Source organism: Canis lupus, chromosome 15, assembly GCF_048164855.1.
Source record: "Canis lupus baileyi chromosome 15, mCanLup2.hap1, whole genome shotgun sequence".
NCBI lineage: Eukaryota > Metazoa > Chordata > Mammalia > Carnivora > Canidae > Canis > Canis lupus.
Window position 1 is genome coordinate 4,941,541 of NC_132852.1, and position 18,923 is coordinate 4,960,463.

Consider the following 18,923-nt stretch of genomic DNA (forward strand, 5'->3'; position numbering starts at 1 on the left):
TTAATCTAGCTACAAGAAAGGAGACAATAATCATCGGATTGCTTAGGGTTAGATTCATAAGAAATCTGCCCATTTTCTTGCTCTAATATTTTCTTTTACTTAATGATGAGACTGGGGCTTGGGTATACTGCAAATTTTGATAATTCGCTCACAGTACAAACACAGTCTAGAATTTATATAGACAAAGTCACTGACACTAGGGAGGGGGTGTCCAATATTTGGTGTCTGGTTAGGGCAGTATATTGGTCTGTGCCAGCATCCATGTTCAGAGACTCGAAGCATCTTCATGCTCCCTGACTAACTTGGGAGCACACGGGGACCAGGTGACAAATGAATTCCTGACTAAATCTGTCTGTAACGGGCCCACTCAGTCCACAGACCCACCCCATGGCTATGTCTTCAGTTCTTTTTTTTTTTTTAAACAAACACCCTTGTCTTATTCTTTTTTTTTTTAATTTTTATTTATTTATGATAGTCACAGAGAGAGAGAGAGGCGCAGAGACACAGGCAGAGGGAGAAGCAGGCTCCATGCACCGGGAGCCCGATGTGGGACTCGATCCCGGGTCTCCAGGATCACGCCCTGGGCCAAAGGCAGGCGCCAAACCGCTGCGCCACCCAGGGATCCCCTGTCTTCAGTTCTTTTTTTTTATTTATTTACTTATGATAGTCACAGAGAGAGAGAGAGGCAGAGACACAGGCAGAGGGAGAAGCAGGATCCATGCACTGGGAGCCTGATATGGGATTCAATCCCGGGTCTCCAGGATCGCGCCCTGGGCCAAAGGCAGGCGCCAAACCGCTGCGCCACCCAGGGATCCCCCCCTGTCTTCAGTTCTTAAATGAGTAAGTAGAGTGGGCATGTCTGAGTGTGTCACCGGTCCCATACCGGGGCCTCACCTAGTGGCTGAGAAGCTGTCGTATACACATGGTCACATGGAAGCCTCTGAAACTGCCCCCGTCCCCATGTGGCCAAGACCTCACATCAGCGGCAATACCCCATCTCTTGGGGATTAGGAGCCACCCTTACAAACATAAAGGGTCTGGAGGTGGTGCCCGTCATCTCAGCATTTCAGTTGCCAGTCAGTGTCCTGCGAAGCCCATGTTGGCCGTGGAGGGTGAAAAGAGGCTTCTCACCACTTAATCAGACATCAGTGTCCATGCCTGAGGCTGTGGCCTTAGCAGAGTGGGTAAACACAGGTTAGCTGGTGACAATCAGAAAAGGGATCAGAACAAGTTCATATCCACATGGATTAAACCCCCCCCCACACACACAGAAAAAACAGGGTACATTTAGAGCTTGGCCCAAGGCTGGGTTAAATATCCTACCCTCTGCCAAATATCCTCCAGAGAGGCCTGAATTATCTGAACATCCTGCTGATACCACGTTAATCCACTAAATCGGTGGCATCGTGCTAATGTATCATGTACCCGTGCAGAGACAGATGTGTTCCGTGTGATGGGGATGTCCTCCGTGCACGTTCAGAGTCCCACCATGTTATGTGAAATATTTAGATGCAGCTCGGGGAGGGGGGGATGCTGAAACACATTATCAAAATTAAGGGAGAAATCACTGATCACACATCACAAAGAAGGCTCAACACAGCCTGGGACGGTCAATCCCATGTGCCAACCTGGGTAGGCTAGAGTGGCCAGCTGACCGGTCAAACCCCAGGCCAGATGCTCTGACGAGGGTATATTTCAGATAAGATTAATGTTCAGAAACATTTGAACTCAAATGTTCAGTCAACTTTGAGGACCTTTCATACTATGGGTGAGCTCCGCCCAATCAGTCTAAGGTCTTACGAGTAAGATCTTTTTGGATTTCCCAAAGTAGCGGGAATTCTGTCCCAATTTCCATCCTTCTAAAGAATCCTGACTCATACGGTGCCTCGTAGGCCAGGCTGTGGCCACAGTGTGCTCTACACCCGAGAATACCGCTTCAGTTCAGACAGCAGTTGACTCCCAAGGTGGTTGCTCTAAGGGGGCTCCAAACAGGAAGGATCCTGCTGTGGTCCCAGGTGAAGGTTTGAGCTACAGTGACACGTGGGCCATAGGACCCGGCACGTTCTAGTTCTGGAGATATCAGTGATGAATTAGTGTGAGCCCCATTGAGGAGCCCACAACGTGGATGCTTCGGGCTGTGGATCAAGCGCATGCTGTCCTCTATGAGCATGTACGTCTTTTGTAGAACAACTCCCGATGTGCTACTGAGTCTTGATAGGGACAGAGCACCTGTCCCACAGGCAAAAAGTAACCATATGGCCACTGCTACTCTCTGTGAACTAGGCTATCATGTACCCATTCAACCATCAGTGTGGGTGGTCCAGAAACAATCTATTGCAAGATGGAAGGTGAGCATTAAGCAAATCATAGGTTAAGTCTCACACATAGGTAACGAGTGGCCCCATGTCACCCATCACTAACTGCACTCGGCCTGCCAGTCAGCATACACACATATGGGTGATCCTTTGTGACGAGCTGACATGGGAGGAAAAAGCTTGAGCTTGGCTCACGATGGGCCAGCTCAGTATTTGGGTGTGAGTTAGAAATGAATGTCATTTCACAAATGAATGACAGCCCAGCCCAGAGAAGGTACTACCAGAGAGTGGTAAGGCTACCTTGCTTCAAGCAGGGCACCTGGTGGGCCACACATGTGGAAATAGAAGTAGCCTCAGGTTGGACTGTATAGAGAGATGTGATCTGCGTTGAAGGGCTTGGCTAACATATCCTGGGATGAGAAGGAGAACGGTCAGGAGGGTGGGGACAGGAAATCTTGGTGTAGACATGGTGGCGGTCATATGGGATAAACCTAGAAGGTAGAGATCTTTGCATTGCACGGCATGCCCCCCAGAAAGCATCCACCCCAGCAGAAGCACTAGGCAACAAGGTGGACAAAATTACTTATGACAACATCTGGCCTTTATCACTGGCCACACAAGTGCTGGCATGAGGGTCACATGAGGTGAGCCTGCTGGCAAGAAAGGACACTGTGTGTGAGACTCACCTAGCAAAGGGCACGTAGCTGCTGAAACTATGGAATTCCCAGCTTGCCAGTGACAGAGTCGATCCTAAGAAGCATTTCTTTAGGAGACCTTGGGATCCCTGGGTGGCGCAGCGGTTTGGCGCCTGCCTTTGGCTCAGGGCGCGATCCTGGAGACCCGGGATCGAATCCCACATCGGGCTCCTGGTGCATGGAGCCTGCTTCTCCCTCTGCCTGTGTCTCTGCCTCTCTCTCTATCACTGTGTGCCTATCATAAATAAATAAAAAAAAAAAAAAGGAGACCACCCACCCGCTGGTGGTAAACTGATTAAATCAATCCCCTTTTACATCAGAAGGGAAAAGCAGTCCATCCTGATTAGAAATGATATGTATTGTGCATGTGAATTTACCTTTCTCACCTTCAGGGGCTTAGCCATCTCCACTCTGTGAGGGGCTTTGGAATATTTGTTCCTCCATTACAAGAATGGACTAACATTAATTCAATTAACTCAGTAACATTAACTCAGGGAGGACCCATTTTACAGCAAGAGAGGGGAATGGGTCCTGCCCAGTACATCCACTGTTCTGATCACAAGCCATACCATCCCAGAAACAGCTGGCCTGTGGAAGCATCAGGAGGAGCTGGTAATGTGACAGGTGATACCGTCCACCAGGAGCCTACACTGTACAAAGATGGGACACCAGGCTCCAGGACGAAGTGCACATTTTGGTGCCATGTCTCCAACAAGAACATGATAAGAGTCTTGGCCAAGGTGCAAATGGAGGGGTTCCTCACTGTCACCCCCAGGGACCCACTTAGGGAGTCTGACCTCCTGTCCCTGAAACTCTGGGCTTTGTAGGTTTGGAGGTCTTCATTAAGAGAGAACACTTCACGCAGGGGCTCACGAGAAGAAAGTTCACCTTAGATTCTGTGCCAATGGAGCTGCGGACAAGAAGAATCTCTCTTCTAGCAGGTATAATAATGGCCTGAGACCAAGGGGAAGATAGGGGGATGTTGTCACCGAGTGGCATGCAGGTGACACCCTTGGATGTGTCTAGGTGCCCATTGCCAACACTGGATGGTGAATGAACACGCACAGCAGCCTCGGCCTCAGCAGCACATACCCTCAGGGATGAGAGTCTGGCTCATGCTAACGAGCCAACAGGTGCCAGTTGAAGATGAGGAGCCTACAGTGGATGGTGGGAGTGGGAGATACCCAGAGTGGCTGCCAAATCAGCCTCTCTCTGGAGTTGGGGGGCTGCTCCTGTACCCTAGAACGCCCCCCGCCATGTTCCTCTTAGACAGGGACTTTCACTGGGATCTTAGTGGGGCTTCTCTCAGGACAGGAAGGACTTTCTTCCAGGGGAACCAAGCTTGTCATATGTGCCACTCATACCCTTGAGGATAAAGATGTATCCCCCGTTACTGGCAGTGCTTTCTAGCAGATGGCCCTGCAGGTATCACCCCACCCGAAACCACCACCTGTCCCAGATTCCAGACCGTGCCCCCACCTGAAGCAGCTACGTCCAGGAATGACCAGCAGGGATCTGAAGAAACTGGCTGAGATGACCCAGCCTGGGCTGCCACTGAAGGGGTGCTGTCCAGACCCCTAGGGCATTGTCAGCCCTCCACAGCCCCGACCTCTGCTGGCCCAGCTCTTGCACCGTCTCTGCCTCCACATGTACTGACCTGAATGCACAGTAGGAAATGTTTGTACAGTAGTCCCTACATCAGAGGCTACGACTTCAAACTCCCATTTTCTTTTTTTTAATGTATGGGTTTTGTTTGTTTGTTTGTTGTTTGGTTTGCTCTTTAATACCTAGAGTAAATGATAAGTACCAAAATAAAGTAGAAAGAGTCTAGTAGAAAAAGAAAAAAGATAGTTTAATATCTTTTTCTTAATTCCACATTTTGGCCTATTCCAATCCATTCTTGCTCCAAGTAGGTTCGTGCAAGATCTTTACCAAGGTAGATCCTGAGTTTATCGATATTAAAAGTGATAATCTATTATTTTAAATGGTCACATCCTTCTTAAAATAAAAGCATCATCATTCATTCGTGTTCCGAATCACTTGTATGAGAACGAGGTAATTTTCGCTCTTCTATGCTAAGTCATTCCATGAAAAATCATGACAAAATCACTTGTCCAAGGAGTAACATATTCAGCAGTTTTAAATGATGATAAACTATGAAAAGGTAAAAACCAGATGCTCTATAATATGCATGTTTATACCCACAAATAAATCTAAATGCATGAGTAGACTCTCAGCCGCTTTCTGAAGAGCTGTCCTTAAAAGGCTGTTTTCTCATTAGATCTAAGATTTCTCTTGTGTTGAGTTAAGAGACATGGCTACTCATGACCAAATGTGCATGCCTAGGGTCCCTTTGCACTTTAATAAAATTGGCCATTTAAATGGAAATATATCAAAGGAGAACATTATAAAGGATTTCACTCACACTTTTTTTTTCAAATAATATCCCATTTACACCACCACATATCCAAAACCTTCTGTTAAAATTAGAAGTGTAATAGTTGAGTCCATTAATGAAGAGCTTTGTCTTCTGAGGGCTGTCAGGATAAGTAAAATAACAGTAGGCATAGAAGACATACAGGCTTGATGAAGTCTCCTTTATAATCCGTGAGCTACGGTCTTGCAACCTTTTGACAAAAAGTAATTACTTCCTTTATTTTGCCCAAGGGCTAAATTTCTAACAACAACAAAAAAAGGAAATAAAAATTACGGAATGCATGTTGAGTTAAATGCATAAATGGAAAGGAAGGCATTACTACTAAACAGTCATATAAACTCAAACCGAGATTAATTGCTTACTTATATGCTAAAACGCAGAATAAAGAGAAGTGTTTTCTTTCCATCTACATTGCTGCTTTAAATTATAGCAAACATGTCCAAACATTATGTTGTTTTAAGAATTATGAATAATTCAGTTTGACTCACAATGATTAAAGATTTGAAATGAAAAAGAGAGAAGTTCTATTTACTGATAAGTAGATTTTTATTGCAGCAAACATTATTGTCTAAAATAAATATGTACGCCGTGTGTGGGATTTCTAGTTCCAGAGTTTATGAAAAAAATTCTAACTTCTGATTGCAAATAGGGTTTGTTTAGGAATCTGCTACACAGGTGGTGTTGCGATGGTCGCTGGCTCTCCGGGGGTGAATGGAGGAGCATCACAAACAGGAGTGTGGAGAGAAGAAATGTGTTTCACTCTGCTTGCCTCACTTGACACTGATGTCACAGACCAGTGGCCAGGAGGTCACACAATATAACTCTGAGCTTCACGGGTACCCCAGTAGAATAAACTTTACACAGCTGGATAATTTCATCCACTAATCCTCTGAGATCATGGATCCAGAAGAAAGACTCTGGGTCCAGATTAGATCTTCTAGAAATTGAGCAGAGACAAGACAGAAAGGCTCTGTCTTTCTGACCACCCCGAGATGGGATATGTCACCATCTCGAAACTGAGAAAATGAATTGGGGGCATGAAAACCCACTGAAGAGGAAGACCCTGGGCAGAAGGAAGCAAACCAGGTGTCGGTGTACTTTCTGGAAAGCTCAGTTTAGAAAGCGAATGAGGAAAGGGATCTTCGGAGGTGGGCACGTGGTGATGTAATATGCAGGCTGGGTCCATAGGAGAAAGGACAGCCGAGCATTGTAAATGGGCAACACGAAGCCTAGTGGGGCCTCATGCCCCTGGTGTGTCAGTTGGCGTGCTGGGGATGGAAGTGGGATTGGAGCCACGCCAAGTGACCCTTGAGGATTTTTCCAGAACGTAGATGCTTGGAGACCGACCACAAATATCTAATATTTGTGTCACTGTGGTTCCAGAAGGAGAGGAAATAGAAGAGGGGCCTGGAAACAGTCAATGGTTAAATCTTGGCAAATTTTGACAAGACACATAAACTAACAGATTCAAGAGCTGTGGGCAGCCAAACAGGGTAAATCTGTGCCAAGATATCATGATTAATTTTTTTTTGAAAATGAAAGAAAGATTTAAAATCTTGAAAGAAATCACAGAAAAATCCTATAGGTGAACAGCAATTAAAATGACCATAGAATCCTAGGGATCCCTGGGTGGCGCAGTGGTTTAGCACCTGCCTTTGGCCCAGGGCGCGATCCTGGAGACCCGGGATCGAATCCCACGTCGGGCTCCCGGTGCATGGAGCCTGCTTCTCCCTCTGTCTGTGTCTCTGCCTCTCTCTCTCTCTCTCTGTGTGTGACTATCATAAATAAATAAAAATTATTAAAAAAAAATGACCATAGAGTCCTGATCAGAATCTAAATATTCCATGAGTCAAAGAGGAAGTCTCACAGTCGGTTCAAAAATACATTGACTATGGGGCACCTGGGTGGCTCAGGCGGGTAAGCATCTGGTTCTTGATCTCAGCTCAGGTCTTGACCTGTAAGAGACAAAGAGACAACATCAATTCACTACACTTCATCAAAAGTAAACACTTTTATGCTTCAAGTGACTGTTGATAGGATAGAAAAACAGCTACAGAGTAAAGGAAATCCTTGTGAACCATATACCTGGCAAAGGATTAGTATCTAAAGCATATGAAGAATCTCAAAGCTCAACAGTAAAACAAATTCCAAGTAGAAAATGGGTAAGAGGTATTTCACCCAAAGGGTACATGGAAGGCAAATGACACGAAAAAATGTTGGGCAGCCCTGGTGGCGCAGCAGTTTAGCGCCGCCTGCAGCCCGGGGCGTGATCTGGAGACCCTGGATCCAGTCCCGCGTCGGGCTCTCTGCATGGGGCCTGCTTCTCCCTCTGCCTGTGTCTCTGCCTCTCTCTCTCTCTCTGCATCTCTATGAATAAATAAATAAAATCTTTAAAAAAAAAAAAGAAAAAGAAAAAATGTTCGACACCATCAGCCTTCAGGGAAATGCAGATTAAAATAATCAGGAGCCACCCCAGTGCACCAATGAGAATGGCTAACGTGACAAATAGTGATGGTTCCAAATGCCGGTGGGTATGCAGAGAAACGGGATCCCAGAAACGCTGTTTATCAGAAGTGGTACAGCCTCTCTGCAGAACAGCCAGGCAATTTAAAGCACAAGGCATGCCCCTACCCTAGGACCCAGTCCATCCAACCAGGGCTTTTGTTCTCAAGAAACCAAGACATAGACCAGCAGAACTCTATGCAAGTATTTACGACAGCTTTGTTCACAGCAGCCCTAACTGGGAACAGCCCAGCTGCCTTTCAATGATGAGCAGGTAAACAGAAGGTCGTACATCAGCTCCGAGGGGCACTGCTTAGCAGCACGTAGGACTAAGCCAGTAATGCACGCCATGACGTGGATGGACCTTTAGAGACTTGCTCTGAGGGAAGGAAGGAAGGAAAGAAGGAAGGAAGGAAGGAAGGAGGGAGGGAGGGAGGGAGGGAGGGAGGGAGGGAAGGAAGGAAGGAAGGAAGGAAGGAAGGAAGGAAGGAAGGAAGGAAGGAAGAGGGAGGAAGGGAGGGAAGAAGGAAGGAAGGAGGGAAGGAAGGAGGGAAGGAAGGAAGGAAAGGGGAAAAATCCAACCCCCAAATGCCGCAGGTCTTCCCATCCCATTAAGGCTCCTGAGTGAGGAGACCATGGGAAAGGAGCCAGGATTCCGCGGCCCCAGGGGGTCAAGGAGCAGGGAGGGGAGGAAGACAGGTGCGTGGTGATAATGTCCTGCTTCTGGACTGCGTCAGTACCTACGGCCTCGTGGAGGTGTTGTGCAGGAGAGCCGCAGGAGGTCACGGGCGGGGAGATGGGGAGTGAGCACACGGAGCCTCCACGTAGTGTTTCTTACAACCGTATGTGCTTCTGTAATGCTCTCAAAATAGAGAGCTCAATTTAAAAATAGTGCTGTCTCTTCCCAGGAGCAATTTAAACTCCCACTAGGAATATGATGAGCGCCTTTACTCCCACTGTCATCAGCAGCGGGTATTGCCAATCACGCCTTACTTTTTGTCAACCATCAATCTCTATTATTACATATTTATATTTCTCCTTCATTTGCTTGTTCTTGCTTTTGCCTTTTATTTAAAAAAATTTGAGAGATTTTTGTTTTATTTATTTGAGAGACAGAGAGAGAGACAGAGCACAAGTAGATGGAAGGAGAGAGGGAGAGGGAGAAGCGGGCTCCTCGCTGAGCAGGTGTCGGGCTCAATCCCAGGACCCTGTGATCGTGATCTGAGCCAAAGGCAGATGCTTAGGCGACTGAGTCACTCAGGCACCCAAATACGTTCTTAATATCCAACATACTTATGCATCTGATTTTCTTTTTATGTAATAGATTTATAAAATGCTTTTCGTGGTAAGATTTGATTTCTTTTTTAAGATTTGATTTTTCAATCAAAATATTTTTGATCAAAATTACATGTGATAAATACACGCTTAGATACGTGGTGTCTGGCTCTTAGTCATGGTTGGGAAATAATGCCCTAGAAACATTAACAATCCCAATCTAGACACATTTTAAATTGTATTGCAGTGGCACCCCGGGGTCCCTCCCAACGAAAATGTGTGTCATCGGGAAAGCAGACACAGCCCTTGCCCGATACGCTGCATGTTTTTGGAAAATCATTTTATTTAAACTCTCAGTCTTAATGTCCACAAACCAAAACTGAAAATAAGGACGGCACCTGTTCCCTACGTCTGTGGGAGGAATCAATGCGAAAAGCCTTCCAAAATGCTTCAGATCCTGCTTCACGCTTGCAAAGCCCTAGGCAAGCATGTGCTGTGCCATCAAGACCCGACGGCCGAGCGAGGACCGTCCTGACTTCAGGTCGGGACCCCACGCAGCCTCGCCTGCACCCACGCTGGCGAGGTGCCCACGCTGATGCCCGCGGACTGCCGGCCCGTCCCAGGTCGACTGCGGCTCATCGCGGGGTCTCCCCGATTCCCTCTCCAGTCCGCTGACTGCGGGTTCAACTCCCGTCCTCTGCCGCCTGGGAACCTGTGTGTCCACCACCCGCACCCCAGGCCATGTCCTCCTCCGGGCCCGGCGGCCCACACCCGCCAGCCGGCCCTTCCCAGGCGGCCGCCTCCTGCACCTGTCCCTGCCCCGCCTGCTGCACAGGTGCCCGCGCCCAGCCAGGCTGCGGCAGGGGATGCTCCGGCCTGCGACCCCACCGGCTTCCCGGCTGCACCTGCCGAGCGCGGCCCGCTCCCTGCCCTCTGGGATCTGCGTGGAAGTCAGTGTCACGGGGCTCAGATGGCTCGCAGGCCCCTTCTGGTTCAGGACTTCCTTTCTAAGTATTTGTTGAATTCCATCTTCCCATCCCTAATTAGCGCCCCCCAATACTCTTTCCGCATCTGCAGAATTGTTTCCAGAATTGTTCTGTGGTTGAAGAGTTTTCCTATTGTCCTCCCTATTCAATATACCGTAAATTCAGTGACTTCTTATACATAACCTTTAGGCGTTTCCCTTCCAGTTGTCTTATATCTTTCCTCTTCTTTCTTTTCCACCTTTTTGGCCAATTTGCATTAGCTAACCATTTAGAATTCTGTTTTATATCATCTTCATAGTACGATCCTTAAGCTCTGGTGTCATCAGTTGATTACTCTTCAAATGATCTTTTCCTGTTCTCCACTGTCTTACTTTTTAAATGTGATTGAAATATTGCTTAAATTTCTGTTTTATTTTTTTATTTTTTATTTTTATTTTTATTTTTTTTATTTATTTATGATAGTCACAGAGAGAGAGAGAGAGACAGAGACACAGGCAGAGGGAGAAGCAGGCTCCATGCACCGGGAGCCCGATGTGGGATTCGATCCCGGGTCTCCAGGATCGCGCCCTGGGCCAAAGGCAGGCGCCAAACCGCTGCGCCACCCAGGGATCCCTAAATTTCTGTTTTAAAAGTCATTTCATATTCTGCTAATAGTAGCCTCAGAATTTCATAAACAATCTCTAAAAGGATTCTGATGCCTTTATTGGAATTAAATTTGAAAAATTCAATATCTAGTAGTTTAGAAATGAATGAGTTAGTTGATATTACTAGTACGTGGACACTCTTTTCTGCATTTTCAATTCTTTTGTTAATATTAACTGTGATCAGTGACATTAGATACACAAAAATGTCCATTAAATATAATTTTGAGAAGCAAGTGAAAATCTACATATAACTAACAGCTCAAAACCCTGGGTGCTTTCAAACCATGTATTTTATATGTATTATATTGTATTTTATATTTATATTAGAAAGGTGGAAACTCTTCGTATCATTAACAAATGGGTGTTTTACTTGTAAGAAATAAATTTAAAAATGACCAAGTACAATGTATTTTCTAAACAATGGCATCCAAAGGTAATTCTAGAAGCGTGAATCTGGAAGTGAGTTTGTAAAAAAAAGATCACAGGAAGTTCAAGATAGGCTTCCAAACAGCCTTTGTGGTGATTAGTCAGAGAAAACATAGTAGTTTATTTTTACGTAAGATCTTCCTCTATATTTTCTTCTTAGAGTCAGCTCTTGCAGTTAGGTCTTTGGTACATTTTGAGGTTATAAGTTAAGGGTCCATCTTCATTGTGGATATCCAGTTTTCGTATTTCTATTGGAAAGATTATTCTTGCCCCTTTGTATGGGCCTCGCATGTTTCAAAAATCACGTGGCCGTTTACGTGAGAGTTTATTCTGGGTTCAGCATTCATTGGTCTGTATGTCAATTTCTAGGCCAGTATCACACAGTTTTAATTGCTAAAGCTTTGTAATATGTCTTGAAATCAGGAAGTGTGAGACCTCCAACTTTTCCTTTCTCAAGATACTCAGGGTCTTTTGAGGTACCATGTACATTTTAGGGTGGATTGTTCTATTCTGGGGGGGGGGAGCCATTGGAATTCTGATAGGGATTGCACTGAATCTATAAATTACTTTGGGTTGAATTGACATTTTGGCATCATTAAGTCTTCCAATCTAGGAACAGATCATTTCTTCCCATCTTTTGTGTCTTCTTTAATTTATTTTAGCAATATTGTAGTAGCTTCCAGCGCACAAATCCTTTACCATCTTTGTTAAATTTATTCCTAAATTTGTATTCTTTTAGGTGCTATTGTAAATAGGATGGTTTTCTTAACTTTCCTTCTGAACCGTCTATTGTTAGTGTACAGAAGCACAAGTGATTTCTGGGCATTGAGCTTGTACTGCAACTTTGCTGAATTTGTGTATTAGTTCCAACACTTTTTTTAATTTTTTTTTATTCATTTATGATAGTCACACAGAGAGAGAGAGAGAGGCAGAGGCACAGGCAGAGGGAGAAGCAGGCTCCATGCACCAGGAGCCCGACGTGGGATTTGATCCCGGGTCCCCAGGATCGCACCCTGGGCCAAAGGCAGGCGCCAAACCGCTGCGCCACCCAGGGATCCCAGTTCCGACACTATTTAAAATGGAATTACCCCAGTTCTTAAGCAAGCCAAAACTTTCTATGGCCTCTAAACGCGGTAAAATCAGCATTTTACTCTATAGATGCTAGAGTGGCATCTGGCAACTGCCAGTTAAAGTTAGCCAATGTTATATTTAGGTTCAAATTAGTTGTATTTTAATATTATGTTTTCTACATGGTTTAGAGGAATATGTTGTGGGGAAAAGAATTCAAAAAAAAAATTTTTTTCCTATACAGCTGGATGGAAACTATTTAGGAGTGTGAAACATCCACAGCAGTGAAATTTAGAACTTTTACCTAATTTTGTATTATTATTATTCTCATAAATCTTTTCTATGCCTGAGTAAGGGCAATGTAATCCCCATAAATCAAGAGTTAATGTGATGCTGAGAAAATGCTGTTTACCTTGAATTACGTAGGCTACAAGGGATAATATTCAAAATATTTAAAGACGCTGTGGCACAAGCTTCAAACCATTACTCCAGAAGGCTGGCTCAAACCTCTCTCCCAAGCACACTGACCTTAGGCAGGGAGATTTTTTTTCTCCACGCCCCCTTCCTGTGCTCCCAGGCTTCATCTGAAAGCAACTGACACATCTTCTCTGCGCTTGACCCCACTTTTCTGGAGGCTTCTTCCTGCCCAGCAAAGTGTCCCGCAGGAACAGGTAGGTTGCAGATCCCTGTCAAGTGCTTAGAGCACCTGAGCTGGAGAACATGAGAAAACGTGGATCGACCTTGACTCTTGTGAAGTGACCCAGGAGCCTGTGATGAAGCTCAAGGTCCCAAATTTGCCTCATTATTTTCTGTGCTCTGAAGGCACAGTGGTTTTGGAATGCCTTAGCCTCAAAACCTATGTGAATGAAGAAAGGGTCATAGTAAATTTTTAAAAAGATGTAAAAATCATGTAAATTATTACCTTTTATATGTAAAATTATAGCGTGTTATTGATAGAGGACCTGGCTGCCTCTAGAATTATAAGAAACTCTCTTTTCTTTTTCATTCAACCTCTTGGTTCTTGACTCATGGTTGCTTGAGAAAGTCTAGCTGTTGTGTAATGCTGCCAGTTACCCACAACTGAGAAGAGCCCCCGAGTGACACACATACCCATATCAGCGGACATGTCTTTAAAACAACATGTCTTAAAAATAAATAAAAAATAAAAAATAAAAAATAAATAAAAATAAATAAATAAATAAATAAATAAAACAACATGTCTTTAAAAAAAGAAAAAGAGAAAGAGAAAAGAGGAGAAGGACTAGGGGGGTGGGGAGAGGGGAAAAGATCCAAATGAAGAGCCCTAAACACAGGGCTCTCACGAGCTGTGTAAGGATAATGAAAAGGGCCCAGACAGGACCCCATGACCAAAGGTGGAAGTGGTTATTTGGGGCACCAAGGAGCAAAGCAATCAAGGTGAAGTAAGTGAGTGCAGACAGGAAGAAGCTCATGCAAGGGGCAACCACAAGGGTGCACACACTCCGCCTGTATACAGGTCTTAAAGTTGTATTTGATCAACTTAATCAATTCGATGAGGAATGGGAGATGTAATAGAAGCACATACTTTTATTGTAGTCCTGAAGGATAAGACAGTGGAAAGACCTTCTAACGGAGTGAATAGCTGCCCGAGAAGCTTTGTGTAGTATTTTGTTTCCCTTCTCATTCAGGACATTGGTGATGGGGGGCAGGGACGATCTAACAGACAGAGACTGTCTTCTGAAGAGGCAATGATGCTGAAAGACCAACAAAATTCTGTTGTATTCTTCTTTCAAAAAAATTAAAAGAAATAAAAAGAACTGTGTCTATCTATTATATATATACACACATATATAATATATATGCATTACATTATACACAGTATATTTATTATTGTATATATGTCTATATTTTATATATAGTTCTCTTATGTTATATATAGTTTGTGTTATAGCACATGTAATATAATTATATAGTTTCTCAGTAAACAAATTTAGGCAGTTTCCAATGAGGAACTCCGTCCACAAGAACGCCATACCTTCTGCTGTTGCCCCCTTGGAGACAGAGAACTGGAGAGATGGTTGATTTGACCATAATCGTCACTCTTCGTTTTTGTCATTTATAAAAGCATTTCACAAAAGAGGTCTAACTTTAACTTAATCATTGGCAAAGTTGAGGGGATTTTTGCACTATTCCATAAGTTCTGATCCCGTGATATTGTTGCCGAGTCCTTCTACTGGTATTTTTCACGGAGACTGAGTGTACGTTGGCATGAAAGATGTCATATATTTAGAGCACTTTGGGCAGACCATAGGAACTCTGTGGCCTGTGGAACAAAGATGTTCCTAGAGATTGTCACCTACCAAGTAGAGTTTATGATTCTGTAGGATTGGCATTATTATCATATGGGAAGATGGCATTACATGTATATTCTCACTTAATTTTCAATATTTAATATGACCCTTATTTGAGTCCTACACTCAATTGTCCTATTATTTTTTAAAGAAAAATGTGTTGTTGCAATCTCAAAGTAACTTCATGCTGACGAGTAGAAGGTACTTCCAATAAAATGAAATATGGTGAAGACCACCTTGAATCAAAAATCACTAACAATGATTGAGTTTTATATGGCAGCTACTTCTCCATTTGTTACTTTTATTAACTCCTTTGACCTTCAAAACTATATAAACCAGTTTACTATCCATTTCCCCCATTTTATACTTGAAGAAGGTGAGACATAGAAGGATTACTTACTTGGTCCAACATTTCAGAGCTGGATTCTGAATCCTCGGTGGATTCTGGAGCCTATGATCCTAAATACTACTCTCTATTGCCTCCAAATTGAGTAGGATATTCTCCTTTTAACATGCTACTTCTTCCTGAACTCAGTGGTCTACAACACTCTATAGTAAATTATGGTCACATATATTGTATATTTACAGAACTCAGTTAATTTAGAATAATAATGAAATAAAGAACAGGGAATAGACTTTAATGGAGTGAACTATTTTTCAGAAGTTGAACCTCAAAAAGAATATAAAGAAAAGCAATGTTAAAAGAAATATGTGAGATAAATAGATCATTTAAGAGCTTCTTCAAAGTATATTTTCAGCTCATCCATTTCCAGAAAATTAATTTTTCCCTAAATATAGTCATTTTATAAACATAAGAAAATATGCCACTATCTACAGTCATTGGTTAAAATAAATAGGGTAGACTTTTATATTCCTACATTTAGGATAAGTTATTTTTGCTTCAACCAAATCTATTCGGAGGGGTTTGTACTTTGTGGTTGTTCAAAAAATTTAGTTGTGACAGAAATGATATTGAAAAGGTTGATAAAGATCCATTTTGACTCAGAGAGTTTAAAACTACCATATATTTGTGTACGATAAAATGTATTGGCATTCAAAATAACTTGTCTGGGAGAAAAAAGATGGTTTCCCACAAAATCAATCTCTAGTGCAATAAATTTTTTTACTATTATGATTTATTGAAAGCCTAGTGTCCCAACTTCAATACCTACAGCAACTTAGATTCTTAGAAACTTATAAAAGAAATTCAGCTTAACTTAAATGAAAAAACCCAACTCTACTTATCACTAGATGCTTGCTCTGATAAGGGACACTGGAATGACCTAATGCAATTGAATATCAAGTAGGACAATTACACTATGGAGTGTGTGTTTGTGTGTGTGTGTGTGTGTGTGTGTGTTGTGTATAGAAATAGATGTTTTCTTTCAATGCTATGTTATAATAAGTATGTAGTCTCATGATGCTAATAAATTATTTTAAGGAATAATTATTGTTTCTGGAAATGCCTTTGTGTTCACAGTTCATATCTTTGGTAGTTTTAAAGCTGATGATATAGAATTCCATTGTGTTTTTTTCCTTTTTTACTCTGGATATTATCTACCATGTGAGTGTTCTGTCTTTAGAGATTCTTATTCTCATCCACCGGGAGACTGTGGGTATCTTAAGAGAAAACATTTACTTCCTTCCTCTCTATATACCCTGAGCCTGTCACCATGGCTGGTTTATAGCAGCAATTCACTTACCTATTAACTAAGGCATTGACTCACACTTCCGTGTTATTTTTTATCTTAATTTTGGTTCTTTTTCATTAGTGGCATGACAATTACATTCTTTAAGTATAATCCAATCTTATCTTTCAAAGTGTTTTTAATGTTACGATGACTACTGTTATTCTTCCCTAAATCAAGAAAAGTCAGACACAGTGTTTATATTTTAACAGATGAGAGAACTATAATTCTAATTCAGGTAAAGAAGGGTGTAGGTCATGCATTCAGGCTTCTGATGGACCCGGGTCACATGGGGACCTGGGAAACTAGCCTGTGGTGGAGACCAGGAGTGTTTGTGGGCAGTTACCAAATCAATGTCCCGCATCAGTCTCAAAGTAACTCTATCTGAGGTTCCTCATCCATGTTATGAAACAGGAAGGTGAGCCAAGATGTGAAGCCTGCTGTGCTAGCGATCAGAGTAAATGGATGATTGGATTTGTAAAATTCTAAAATTCTAAACGGTGGCAAGAACAGGTCTCGGGGAATTCCTGAGCCAGAGCGCAGTAGCAGATGGAACTTGTGCCCAAGTCTTCTCAGCCTCCAATACTGCGTGTGTGTGTGTGGGGGGATCATGTGGTAGGGACAAGCATCCACCGTGGAGTTGGGAATGAAATGGACAAAATGTTTTCAGACTGACATGATGGAAATCCAGTGGCGTATCTAAAATCCCAGGAGACAAAGGTTCAGGAGAAGCCAGCGATTGAAAGGGCTAAGTGCATAGTCAGTCGTTTTTCAAGTTTCACTTGGATAGTTTGGAGAACAAACCAATTACATGTTTATGAAATCCACTGAAAAATGAACTCGACAACTGGGGACAGCATTTTATTTTATTGTTCTATATGATAAAAGAACATTGCGTGAGAGAGATCATCACTGAAGGGGTGAAGGCCATGAAGCCCTCACGAGGATCCTGAGACCCATGTCACATAATAGTCATGGATGAACACCCATAACTATTAAACAGCAGGGACCAGGCTCTCAACAGGAGATATTGTTCTGATGCCCTGAACACCAGAATAGGTTATGAGCTAAAAAGAGGATAATGTAATTTACTGGAACGATAGCTCCAAGTACCGACCACGACCACAAAAACGCTGAGCATATAAACCCTGGACAGGTCTCGAAACAAAGCAGCCCTGAGAATCCAGAGAGAAGTATGTAATGAACGTCCTCGTCAGACAGAACAGTGGAATAAATCGGGCACACGCAGTTTTAGTCGAGAATGACTCCATTCTGGAGTTCAATGTCAGGGGGAGATGGGCTGAGCATTTGAGCTGGGGGCCAATCCCTTTCCAGGTAAAGGAGGGGTATCTGCAGTGGCTACTCCATCAGGATTGTGTGGCATGGGGTAGGGGTGACTCCCTCAAGGCAAACTAAATCACCAGAATAGAAGGAATGAGACCTGTATATGCCAGGAAATAAAAATGAAATGACAACCATTAAAATATTATTATTCCTAATGACTGGCACAGTCTTTCTCTAAAATTTGGAAAGTATCAAAGTCCCCATCAAAAACAAAACAAAAAAGCAACAGCCATTACTTTGCTAATTCTTGGCCTCATTTGGCTCTGGAAATCTGCATTCAGATGATAAATCATATTAAATTGCAAAACACAGACAAGAATCTCCTAGAAGCAATCAGAGAAAAATAATTGAAGAAGACTTTTTTTAAGGAGATATGTACCACTGGTCTCACAGTAGGCAACAAGACGGAGTCAAGACAAATGCTCAGGGAACAGTATTTTGCAGAAAGCATTTTTTTTTTTTTTATCAAAAGCAGTAAAGGACTTGCAGATTCAGCTCATGCGTGTTAAGAGCTTGGAGGTTTGTCACCCACATCCTTGTAACAGGAAAAAAAAGGGTCAAACGAAGACTCAGTATCTTTCCTTACCCATCCGAGAACCGGGATGACAAAGGACAGTGGCACCCTGAATTCTGGAAAGACCGGCACAGCCAGGGTCTGCTTCTGTGGGACAGAAGCTGCAAGGCCGTCCACCCCTGGAACATGCAAGTGCAATGCAGCGTTCTGACCGAACAACGCAGAGGATTCCAGGCCTGCGCAGGCTCCCCGAACCGTGCTCGGCGTGGCTCCCCGCTCGCCTCTGGCTCCCACGTGGAGGTCAGTCTCCGAGGGAGCATCTTCACACTCAGCAAACACCCCGGGAGCCCCAGATGCAGATTGCTGGACCTTCCCGCCCCCTCACTCCGGAACTCCACGCTGCACCCTAACATCAGTTAGCCCGCTTTCCTCCGATGGTAGCCCGGAACGTGCCCCCGGAGAGCTGGGGGCCTGGGGGCTCCTATCCTTCTCGTCTCCTCTTCCAGGGACCGCCGAGCCGAGTTGTCTGTGGTCCATGGCTGGGAAAGGCCACCCCCACGTGTACCGCTCACCTTTCCAGTCGTTTATGGTGGTCCCTTTACCCCGATTAGCTGTAATCGGAAGTCTTCTGCTCTAGTATATTTCTTAAGGTGAGAATCATCTAAATATCAAGGTTTAAGGATATTTAATTTTTTTTTC